Here is a 12,629-nt window from a genome sequence, read left to right as displayed (position 1 = left end):
CTACCTTCCTTCCTGCCCCTGTCTGACATTCAGCCTCCGTTGCTCTGCGTCTTTCACTCCCACGCTGTCACCGTGTTTCTCGGCTTTCCATTTGGTCAAAACTTGCGTGCGAGTCCAGGGAGTCAGATCCCGTGGCAATGGATGTACCCGGCGGGGCCTGATCCTGGGATTAAACGGATATCCCCGTGACCTACCCGGCGTTCTTCGACACCTTTTGTCCCTTCAAAGTAATAACACCATCCAGGCTGTGGACACGTAATTGTTTTTATACCCGTTTGGTAAGTTTGGACATGTTACTCTCAATGCCTTGTCTAATCTGCCCTGTTTCATTGCCTGTCTTTGGGGGGGGGGGGGTCTTCAATGCATTCTCTTTTCATCTTCACTCTCCCTGCCCGGACGAATGTTGCGTCGTGTCCCATCTTTTGTCATCAGCACCGATGGCCCGTTACGTCGCACTCCCTTGGACGTCCCTGCCGGTGTCCCATTCCGTTTCACTCCTTTGGACGTCCCTGTCCCGTTCCGTCACACTTCCTTGGATGCCCCTGCTGATGTGCCTTCCCGTCCCACTATTTCGGATGCACACCTTTCTGCCACGGTGCTTCGGCCGTACGTGTCTGCCGCGTCACCTCATGTTGCTTCCACCGTCCATGCCTCTGCTGCTTTGCCTGTCGATGCTTCTGCCGCGTCGCCTCGTGCTTCTTCGCCTCTGCCGCGCTGCCTCGTGTCTCCTCATGCTTCTTCTCCTTTGTCGTGTCTCCTCGTGCTTCTTCGCCTCTGCCGCGTCTCCTCGTGCTTATTCGCCCGTGTCGCGTCTCCTCGTGTTTCTTCATCTCTGTCGCGTCTCCTCGTGTTTCTTCGCCTCTGCCGCATCACCTCATGCTTATTTGCCTGTCGCGTCTCCTCGTGTTTCGCCTCTGCTGCGTCTCCTCGTGCTTATTCCCCTCTGCCATTTCTCCTCGTGTTTCTTCCCCTCTGTCGCGTCTACTCGTGTTTCTTCCCGTCGCGTCTCCTCGTGTTTCTTCGCCTCTGCCGCATCACCTCATGCTTATCTGCCTGTCGCGTCTCCTCGTGTTTCGCCTCTGCTGCGTCTCCTCGTGCTTATTCCCCTCTGCCATTTCCCCTCGTGTTTCTTCCCCTCTGTCGCGTCTCCTCATGTTTCTTCACCTCTGCCGCATCACCTCATGCTTATTTGCCTGTCGCGTCTCCTCATTTTTCGCCTCTGCCGCATCTCGTCTCATAATGTTGCCCTGCTTCGATTGTTCTTGCCTGTGTTATGCCCACCTCTTCTCTGTGTGTTTTTACTTTTTTGCATTGCCTTCCTCATTCATAGTTCACACTTCTGTTTTTATTATTCGGAAGAAGCACAACTTTCATGCTCCTCTATCTGTCTCTTTTGTTTTTTCTGCTGCTTCGTAAGATGAGCGGTAAATACGTGACAGATCGCTCGTATATTGATTGACCTTTTCTTCGTTCTGCTTGTGGTTGTGGTTCTTTTAACTGCCCTTTCATCGTCAACCATGAGGTTTTTGTTCCTTCCGATTTTTGGCAGCTGCTTGCGAGTTGGCGTGGTATTCCAGCTGGGCTTAAACGGAAAATGGTGACGTAGTAATGCTGTGTGGAAGTTGTGGTGTTGCCCTTGTGGTCGTTCTGATGATATCTGAGAAACCATGTTTTATTTTAATTCACCCCGAGGTTCTAGGAACATGTTTATTTTTAACTATTTGGCACGCATCCTTGGTTGCTTCACCACCCCACCCCTAACCTCACTTCTTCGATGTGATGCCTCTGCTTTTGCTTCATGTCCTTCCGATTTAAGAGGTTCTCCTCACCTCGACAAAATTGACCACGTGAATCAAATCCCGTGATGGTCTTTCTTATTATCTTATTTTCTTATTTCTATAAGATATTATTATCTTATTAATCTGTCGATTATACAGTGCGATTCGTGTTGCAGCGTTGGTTTCATTAAATGTTCGTCAAAAGTTCTTCGATGGCTCGTGGCAGATCATTTATTTGAACCTTTCTGCTTGAATCAAGGAGGCTTGCTTGCCTTTTTCCTCAGGAAACAGTTGCAGTTTAAGAAGGAATTTTGCATGACTGACTGTACAGTAACAGTTGCGGAACTTCTCTCAGTTGCTCTTCCAGTTTTAACGAGCCCTTCTGCTTCTTGCCAACACGCTTGGACTTGTTGGATGCTTAATACCTCTCTTGAATGATGCCCGAGTAGCTCGACCCAGCGTTGGGTGTTTAATTTCACATGGAATTGTTCTTTACGTTTTATGCACTCCACGAATCGGTGGCTAAATCTGTGTCTATCTTGACTTGATATTAATCAACACTCATTGCAAAGGCTGCATTGATATTTGAACGTGTGATGCTTCGATGTCCTACTTTATCATTGGTCGGTCTTCAAATTGGTCTTTGAGTTTGTGTTGACAGCTCTGTCTGTCTGTCTGTCTGTCTGTCTGTCTGTCTGCGACAAAACGAGTGTTAGCAGCTGGTTCCTCCAGCTTAACGTCCTCCTGATAGACGTCTTGCTTATTGACGCATGATCACTCCGCATGCGAATCGGCAGAGTGAGAGTTTATAGCTGGGTCCCAATTCAAACCCAGGCGAGTACCTTTCAAATAACCTGCCAGCCCTATGTTGGCAGCGATTGTGTTAATTTTATGTTGTTGACTCCTGTCTGTTTTCCTTTTTGAGACAGAGACAGAGAAAGACAGAAAGGTGCTAATGGGATCGATAGGATTATCCCTTGACAAAAGCAAAGCATGTGCTCTGGGACATTCATGCAGTTCTTTTTTTTTCCTGAAAGTTAAAAAGCGAACGCTTCCAGTATCCCTTGTGCGAGCAATCTGCGTAATGGTGTGATGAAGTTCCAGGAAGAGATGTAAAAATATACGGGAAGGAGGAAGGAAAGCGATTACTTGAGGAAGGGTTGAAGGTGGAACATGTACTCTTGGCTGGGGCAAAAGTTAAAGGGCCATTGACTTGTGAACTTACCCACAAATGGCAGAATGTTTGATTCTTTCCTTTCCCAGTCCCTTCTTCTTCTTCCTATGTCTATCTCTCTCTACATTCCCAACTTCTCCCCTTCCTTTGTTTTCTCTAGTTTTTTCCCTCTCCTCTTTCCTTGTGCACTTTACGTTAGATGTGGATTTATTCATGTTGGGGTGTGTGTGGATGGGAGGGTTGGTTGTTGGTTCTGCATTGTAAACATTTCTTAGATAACTATCGAGTTCATAGAACACCTTACCCCACGCAATCTTGAGAAAAAAAAGATGTGGGCAGGTTTTGCGAGCAACAAATATGATTTGTCGAGATGTAAAATTCTGTACCATTTGGTCTAAGTGCTGCTAAATGAACGGATTTTTTTTAAAGTGCCGAAAAGGTGATTTGTGTACTTGTGTTTTAGTAGAAAACTAGATTGAAATAAAATTGTAGAAAATAGAAAATTAATTTTTTTGGAAGTTTATGGCCATTGATGCAGCATTTTTTACACCACCCCATCTAACACCCTGTATTAGTTTTTTGTAACTGTTGTTTGTGTCCTTTATGACATTGTTAAAACGGTAAGTTTCCTGTTTGGAATGATTTTCAATTTTGTCTGATTGCCAGGCAGGCAGACAGAGTAATATATTATCTCACTCCTCTGTACATACATGATCTGGATGAATTCGGAGCCAAAGTACGGTGAAATTACGTGTTTGTTTTCCCGATTCATGTTCTGATTGGTGTTCAAAATATAACATCAAATTGGAATCAAGTAGTTCCTCGATGTTTGTGGAGACAGACAGAGAGACACAGACTGTCTGTTTGTCTGTCTGATGGTGGACCAATTGCTTTTAACCCCACTTTTTGCTTCGTGCCCCCTGGGTCATAAACCATATTGTGTTTTGCCATGATCCTTGACTCTAATGTACAAAGATCTTTAATGGCAGAAAATGATGCCCTTCTCATGCAACCTTTGAAAAAGACCCAGTGAGTGTCTATATTCTGTTTTTCAGTGTGGCTTTCACTTGTTTGCATTCCACATTGCAGGTGGATCACCAAAGCTCATGTTGTAATGTCTAATTCATTACGTTCAGCCACATTTGTAGGGTTGTTTGAACATTGTGCATGTGATGTGATTTAAGGGGTCCCTTACTTGGGATTTTGTAGCCGGCGTTCCTTATTTGGGACGAACTGTAGCATGCAACTTCAAGATCCTCCATTGGTTGTTTTAGAGTTGGAGCAGAAGCTTTTTCTCCTCACCCTGACTTGTTCCAGCAAATGCAGCTCCCTGGTAGCACAGCTACCCGATCCTTTGTGTGACACATGCCTCTATCTGGAAAAATCCCAAAAGAAAACCCTCCTGGCACCCCTCCCTCTCCTCCGCGTTGCCTATTCTGCAGCTGTAAGCTGGGTAGACAGTGCCTGCCCTATCGCCTGAGGCTGTACAGCCTCCCACCCACTTTTGTATTTATTTATTGTTTATATACGTGTTTGTGTGTATATATGTATATATGTGTATATGTGTATATATGTATATATGTGGATATACATACATATATATATATATATATATATATATATATATATATATATATATATATATGTATATACACATATATGTGTGTATTCTTTTCAGTCAACATGATTTCGCTGAATTGGCTTCGGACTCGCTCTCTGTCTTTGATCTTTTACACTTTTGTCACATTTCCTGTCCTTTATTTTATATTTCCATTTAAGTGCAGACACTTCTTTAGCCTTAATCTTTCTCAACTTATTGGTGGTTGTGATAAACATGTGCAAAAGATTAACCACCAAGCATCTCTCTTGCTGGAAGAAACTGAGGCAGCCTTTGGTGGGAGGGGTATGCTGATGGGATTTGGACTTTGGAGCCCTGTCATGAATCTGGGTTTAGCCTGAGGACTGGGCTGGTTGCTAGGATCTAAATTATGTGCCTTTACCCATGGGCAAGGGATGCCGTGTTTTATTGATGCATGTCTGATTTTACATCCCGAACAGCACACCCCATGCCTCTCCTCCTCCCTCACTTTTCCTCCCCTCACTTTTCCTCCCCTCACTTTTCCTCACCTCCCTTTTTCCTCCCGATTTTCCACCTCCCCCATTTTCCTTCCCTTTTTTTCCTCGCTCACCCCTTATTATTTACCTCGCTCACCCCCTTTTTCCCCCCTCACCCATCCTCTCTTTTTTGCCCTCACTCATTCCCTATTTTTCCCCCTCACTCACTCCCTATTTTTTCCCCCTCACTCACTCCCTATTTTTTCCCCCTCACTCACTCCCTATTTTTTCCCCCTCACTCACTCCCTATTTTTTCCCCCTCACTCACTCCCTCTTTTTTCACCTTCACTCACTCCCTCTTTTTTCCCCCTCACTTCCTCTTTTTTCCCCTTACTCACCCCTCTTTTTTCCCCTCACTCACCCCTCTGTTTTTCCCCTCACTCACCCCTCTTTTTTTCCTCTCACCTCTTTTTCTTCACCTCATTAGCCTTTTTCGTTTCTCTTCTCCTTTTCCTCTCCCCTTGCACCCCTCCCCATTTGCTCACCCTTTTTTCCTCCTACCCTTATTTCCCCACCCCCAACCCTTTTTCCTCGCTCACCCAACCCCTCTCTTTCCTCGCTCACCCAACCCCTCTCTTTCCTCGCTCACCCAACTCCTCTCTTCCCTCGCTCACCCAACCCCTCTCTTTCCTCGCTCACCCAACCCCTCTCTTTCCTCGCTCACCCATCCCCTCTTTTCCCTCGTTCACCCAAATTCGCTTTTCCCTCGTTCACCCAACACCTCTTTTCCTCTCCTCTCCCAGTCCTCTTTTCCTCCCCTCTCCCAGTCCTCTTTTTCCCCCCTCTCCCAGCCCTCTTTTCCTCTCCTCTCCCAGCCCTCTTTTCTTCTCCTCTCCCAGCCCTCTTTTCTTCTCCTCTCTCAGCCCTCATTTCCTCCCCTCTCCCAGCCCTCATTTCCTCCCTTCTCCCAGTTCTCCTTTCCTCTCCTTTCCCAGCCCTCTTTTCCTCTCCTCTCCCAGCTCTCTTTTCCTCTCCTCTCCCAGCCCTCTTTTCCTCTCCTTTCTGACTCCCTTATTTCTATCCACCTCCTCCTCCCTCTCTTATCCTCCTCCCTCTATTTTGACCCCTCCCCCCTTTTTAGGTCATCTCTCCCGAGATGACCTAATAAAGCCGGACCAAATGTCCGTCCGTCCGTACGTCCGTCTGTCAACAATTTTTCTTTCCGACCTTGATGAAACTTAGTATGTGGGTAGAGGTCGATGAGTGTTGCACAACGATATAACTTTTGTCCGGGTTCAAGGTCAGGGTCAAGGTCACGACGTCACGTAAGTTATAAAAATCGCCATTTTCAAAACCTATCCAGTCTGCCATTCTACAAGATATTCGGCAACTGTTTATTGATTATGATAGTAAAAAATATTATCTTGTATCTAACTGGACAGATTTTTGAATTTCCGTCCCGTTTGGCCGCCACGTAACCTGGAAGATGGTCAAAAACACCTCCCGGTACAAAGAAAACTTTTTTTACTTCCGATCTTGATGAAATTTGGTATGTGGGTAGAGGTCGATGAGTGATACCCAACGACATTTTTTCCCAGATTCGAGGTCAGGGTCAAGGTCACGAGGTCACGAAAGTTGTGAAAGTCACCATTTTCAAAACCGATCTAGTCAGTCATATTAGGAGATATCTGGCAACAGTTCATCGATTATGATAGTAAAAAACATTTTAGAGATAACCGTCACCCCCACACGGGGGTAATTTTTTTTCTCTCCAATTCTTTTTGCTATCCCCTCCTCACAGATTCCTTATTTTATTTTAGTCATCACAAGTTTCTTCTTCTTAACCTGTCATTCTTATTTGCAATAACCTGGATTGCCCAATACAGTATTTATATCCTGTATTTAAAAAAAAACATTTTTTTTGTATGATGCTTTGTTTTGCTTGTTTGTACCCTACTGGTTTCAATGCAGGGGGACTATTGATTTACTCTCTGTCTGTCCATCCCACTTGTGGTTTTTCAGACTTTTTTCCAGAAACCCTTTAATAACATATTAAACTGAAACTTGGAACATGGCTTTATTTTGATAAATTACAGAACGAGATCGAGTTTTAGGGCATTTTGTCAATTTTTCACAGACTTATCCCCTTTTTGAACTTGGAAAATATCACATAGGGAGGGGACATGTATTGCAAAGCAATTCTCGCTTTTCTTCAAACTTGTTTCCTCCTTGAAATCTGTGATATGATAAAGTTGTTCTGATTCTGTAAAAAAAAAAAAAAAGCCTCTTGAAGGTTGTTGTTCATCTCAGATAAGTTAATTTTATTATTTTGATAGAATGATGAACATCTGTAGATCAGATTGCTTTTTTTTTCTTATAAATAAGCTTATCGTAAATTGAGGATTGTTCTTTTTGTCTTGTCACTCGGTGTAAGGTTGACACAATATTCAACTGCTTGGCTGTTTATTTATCTGTCATGTTAAAACAGATCTATGCTTTGAAGCACTGTTATGAGGGACCATTTTTTTTTTTTGTTATTGTTGCAACTTATGCCCCCACCCCCCCCCCACCTCCACTCAAACCCCCATCCCTTTCTTTTCCCCACCCCTTCCAAACTTTAAAAGATTATTTAATCTCTCCAATCACCCACCCTCACCCTTTCCCCTCTTATTGTTCCCTTTGTTAATTTTATTTCTCGATCATCAAAAGTGCTCCCTTGAGAGGGTTGCATTTGTGATGAGGCGAATAGACAGTACTGTACATGAGATTCCAACCTGTACCAAAATTGTTTAGTGGTAAGTGCTCTAAACATTGGATACAATTTGCTTCATTCACATTGATTTGACATTCATTGTCAAGAAAGGGATGGAGGAATTGATTTTGCTTTTGTGGAATTTTCTTTTTTCCCCCTCCATAATTCAAAATTCTTGAAAGTATATCATTAACCATCTTAAGAGATTCAAATTCTATGGCAAACAATTATGGGTAGAGTTACAGGATTTTTATGAGGATTGCTTTTCAGTCCAGTGAGAGGCGAAGCTCAACATGACATAAGGTGGAGAGTCCACAAGCTGGAGAGAATGTCACTGTACAGGATATTTGTAAAATCTTACCTGGCAGGAAATCACCCCAAAGTGCTGCTAGTTAATGTATTCCATTGAGTCTTGCCGTTGCTATGGTATATGAATGAAATCATCATATCTCTTTATAAATTGCATAAAATAAATCTCGAAGCAGACTGCAATGAGAAATTTTTTTTGATTGACCAAGAGTTTCCTGTATTTTTTTGGGGGCGTGAGATTGGAAAATGAGTTGAAAAAAAAATATTGCTTTCACAATTACTCATGTACTTGTTATTGAAGCATAGGTACAGAAACAAGGTCAAGACTGAAAAAAACCCCCTAAAAAACTCCCCAAAAACATCAGACCCACACAAGGGCTGTGGTTGAACTCACTTATGTTGGTGCTGGAATGAGGTGCTACATGATGTCAATACCAATTTGCCATTACGTCCATATTCCACCTCAAGCTGCGTCATGATAGTAATGAACAAAAATGTTTAGAAATACTCACGATTGCCACATGCCCATGAGTTCCCTACTTTTCCAAGATATTTCATAAGAATATGTGCTGCTTAAAATATATTTTCCTCCTGTGAGCCCACGGCATGCCGTGGTAAAAATACCATGATTTTGAATTTTGAAAAAATAATAAAAGGAAATCATTTATTCTTTGCTGGTTGAAAAACCTTAAAAATAGGTTATATCTTCAACAGTTGTTTTTTTTTTTCTTCTTTTTTTTTTCTGGAGCGATTAAGGCAGTGGCCTATGGCCTATACACTGCCCAAGTTCAATCTCTTTGCTTGATTGAAAAATTTATAATTTTCCCATACATTTGGATGAATGTGAAGCTGCCTTTACTTGATTTTTTTTTTCCTCAAAGGACCATCTCCATAGTTCATGGTGGGAAAGAAAGACAGACAGCATTACATATATATATATATATATATATATATATATATATATATATATATATATATATATATGTATATATGTATGTATGTATATATGTATGTATATATATATATATATATATATATATATATATATATATATATATATGTGTGTATTGTTGTTGGCTGAGGGTCGGGTGACAAGACCACTGGGGGGGGGGGGGGGGGAGCGATCTCGCCTCATACCAGATTCCCCGGAATTGTAGGCCGTCGTACACAGATAATTCCGTGACGCAGTGGGTCGCTTAACCGACCGTGGACGCCAATAACTCAACCACGTGACTTAGGGTCCTCCGTCTTGTTAATCTGGTAAACTAAAAATAACCACGTGATTTAATTAACGGGGAACACACCCTCGGTACGCCTTGTACAAACCGGATCACTCCACCGGACCAGATCACTTTACCGGATCGGATGCAGCCGAGTGACACTGCCAAGGACGTACCAGCTAAAAGGAACGGATCATTGGGAATAAAGTCCCGGCTAAGCTAGGATTCGGAACATGCTGGATCAATGGAAGAAATGACAAAAACGAGCAGGGCACATTTCTAATAATAATTTATTTACAATGGGCTAGGAAAGGTATGTGGTACAATGAAGAGATTTATTGGGGTGTGTTGTGCAGAGATAGGGAAGCGAGGTGTGGTGCAGCAATAAACAAGCAACTTATAAAAGTGCACACAGAGCAGACCTAACCTGAAAATAATAATAACAATCTTCTGCAGGCTTACTTACATAGACAGGTGCCAGGACACACACGCACACACAGACACAGAAAACCCGATGAAGAGGGATTGAAGCAAGACAGGAGAGGAGTTGAGGCTATGGTCTCTCGGTACCTTTGCATCACTGATACACGGTACCCGAATGCGCCACTAATACGTTTGGATTGTGATGCCCAGTGATGACGATAGAAGGTGAGGCAGGGCAACAGAGAGAAAGCGAACCTTTATATGACCTTTATAGGCCCCGCGGCGCGGGGCAGGGGCCACCCTGAAACTCGGTGACGTCACCCGAATCGGGTGCTCTGATTGGCCCCGACCCCCTGCGCGGCCCGGCCACAATGGCCGAAAACTGCAACGTTATATTCCCGGCAAGATGACCCTACGCCACAAGGATGTCCTGCTCCGACCTCACGACATGATACGAATCGCCCACACCGAACTCCGTGCCATGAATCACCTTGCAAGATCCCCCAGGCCGTGCCCTGATGACTGGCCGAGGGCAGCGTTGGTCTCGTACGCCCGCTCGTGCGCCCCCGACCAGCGCTGGCCAACGCGCCCGCTCCGTGTGTGCCAACGTGGCCCAAGCTGTACAACATGCTTATGCCCGATTGCAGCCTCACTGGCCGTAGAGGCGAGAAGGTAAGATCTTATGGCAAACCCATGCACAGACAGTAAGATGTGTCCCTTCGTGCCCGGCTCTGTACGATAACAAAGTGTCGCGAGCGGCGCACGGGTCTGCCTTTGGGCACATTCCGTACAATGAGCATATATCTGCCATTACGCACGTGGCCACTGGCCAGCGTTCGCGTTTGCCCAATTTTGCTATCGTGTGCACGGGGTGAAACCCGATCGATATAATTAGTCCAGAAATGGGTTGAAAGGAACGTGCCGCTTGTGCCTTGTACCCTCACATCCTGCGCAACGTTGCGTGGGTTGCGTTTCTATTATCGGCCTCGGTACGAGTTCCGTGCGTGCAGCGTGGGCGACGTGCTGGGTGTGTTTCCTGTGTTGTGGAAAACACCATCAGGTGGAAATTACCGCTGCGAGTGCGTTTGGCAGGCTATGTTTTGTACGGAACAGGGGTTTCCTTAGAAGCCGGTTACCGGCGACACGCAGCCGTCTACTCAGAGAAAAAATGTCAAAGGTCGCCGCCTACTTACTTCAGAGCCAATTTTTCGATTATTTATTTATTTTTTTTGTCACCACGAAATCTCTACATCCCCCTGTTTTGACATCCGAGAAATGGAATATGGTTTCCTTAATGAATGCTAGTTCATCTACACTATTATTATGTCACACTTACTTCAGATTGCTCACTGTACTCCACCATGTGCAGTATCATCTCCCTATTAAGAACTAAGGTATGGCCCAAATGTTGCTAAAATGACTCTTTAAAAGTGCTTAGATACTCCATCTTCCAGACACCTTGGTGTGCTCTAAACCATGGCCTTAAATTAATGAACCCTGTTTAAAAGCTGCTTCAACTAACTATACAGTATAGCTGAATTTCAGTCAACCAGTCAGTCGGTCAGTCATTATGTTAATGCAACTACATCCAGTACAGGCCTAACCACTTGTTTTTGTGGAGTTTTCCACCCCAACAGCATGATAATATGAGAACTATTTCATGTCAGAAATCATGCTAGAATGCATCTCCAGCCATCTAGGATCTTCCGGCTTCCAGGGCCCTAAGTGGGCCCTGGACCCCGGCCATACAGCTGCGCTCTCTTTGCTCACGGTGATGGTAACCTGCTACTTTTTAATGGTAGCCTCCTACTCCAAGAAATAAGGAAACCCCTGACGGAAGGTTGTGGGTGTAGTGCCTGCTTGGTCTTTGCTGATGACCCATCTCAGAGCGCAGGGTGCACATGGCTCAGATTTACCTCAGGAATTATAATCAGAAAAGAAGAGTAGAAATGAAATTAATAAGAAATGATGTAAGCAAACGGAGCTATGATAACCTCACAATGCACGCCCCTGTTGTCCCGCTTGACAAAAGGGAAGGGACTATCCACGTATAATAATGGAATAACTGTCTTGGGACCACTATCTGTTGTATGCATGCGGTTCCGAGAACCGCAACAATATATATGTATATATAAAAAATATTTCAATCATATCTCCTGGCTGTAATGGTGAGCATCAGCCAAGCATTGTCTCGCACGGTAAGACTGCATAATCTGCAAAGAACAGCAGTCTGTCTGCCACCCAGACCATTGTTCCCACTAATGCAAGCCAATCAACCAGAAGGCATGTGGTGCAATCGGGTGGATAAATCAAAATGTGTGGAGCGTGACGAGTGCTTCCCCAATCTCCAATGGACATAAAGTCCTGCACAAGGATTCTTATGCATGTACTATGACGGCATACCCCAAGCAATACAATTCTCATTTATATGCTATTTGGGATTCTCATTTATGTGCTATTTGGGATTCTCATTTATGTGCTATTTGGGATTCTCATTTATGTGCTATTTGAGATTCTCATTTATGTGCTATTTGGGATTCTCATGTAGGTACTATTTGTGAATGTTAGGGTTTGTTAGGAACTCTGGTTAGGGTTTGAAACAGCAAAGGGCTTACCTTGGGTAGCCTTTCATGGTTGCTTTATGCAGCTTTTTTTGGTGTAAACAACATGGAAGGAGTTGATTTATTCATATAATCCTAGACACCTGAGAGGAAAAACTGTGTCCTTTGTGAAGAGTTGGTGAGCTCTCGCCAGCACCATGGGCAAATTCCAAACTCCTGCCTTAACCAGCAGAGGGCTTTGCATCAGCGGCACAGCCGTGCCCTCAGGCAATTATGCTACCCCCCCCCCCCCCAGCCTTGTGCTGCATGCGCATGAAGAAGAATCAAAGCCAGGCCTCAAATGAAACAAAAAAGAAC

At 44.2% G+C, this 12,629-nt stretch overlaps 2 protein-coding genes across 3 annotated transcripts in view; one reads left to right on the top strand and one right to left on the bottom strand.

Moving 5' to 3' along the window:
- The window catches only part of LOC147017807 (uncharacterized), a 31,591-nt gene extending 29,762 nt beyond the window's left edge, over nt 1–1,829 (bottom strand). Inside the window, exon 1 of the transcript XR_015062150.1 lies at nt 1–1,829. This exon is cut by the window's left edge and continues 1,260 nt beyond it. The gene's annotated coding sequence lies outside the window, so the exon portion shown is untranslated.
- LOC147017806 (histone demethylase UTY-like) overlaps nt 1–12,629 on the top strand; it is a 292,751-nt gene that overhangs the window by 161,264 nt on the left and 118,858 nt on the right. The gene's annotated exons all lie outside the window — the stretch shown is intronic.

This window comes from Eptatretus burgeri, chromosome 10, assembly GCF_056783735.1.
Source record: "Eptatretus burgeri isolate ZD-2024b chromosome 10, Ebu_testis_v1, whole genome shotgun sequence".
Classification (NCBI taxonomy): Eukaryota; Metazoa; Chordata; class Myxini; order Myxiniformes; family Myxinidae; genus Eptatretus; species Eptatretus burgeri.
The sequence above is the reverse complement of the archived record's forward strand: the minus strand, read 5'-3'. Positions and strand labels throughout refer to the sequence as shown.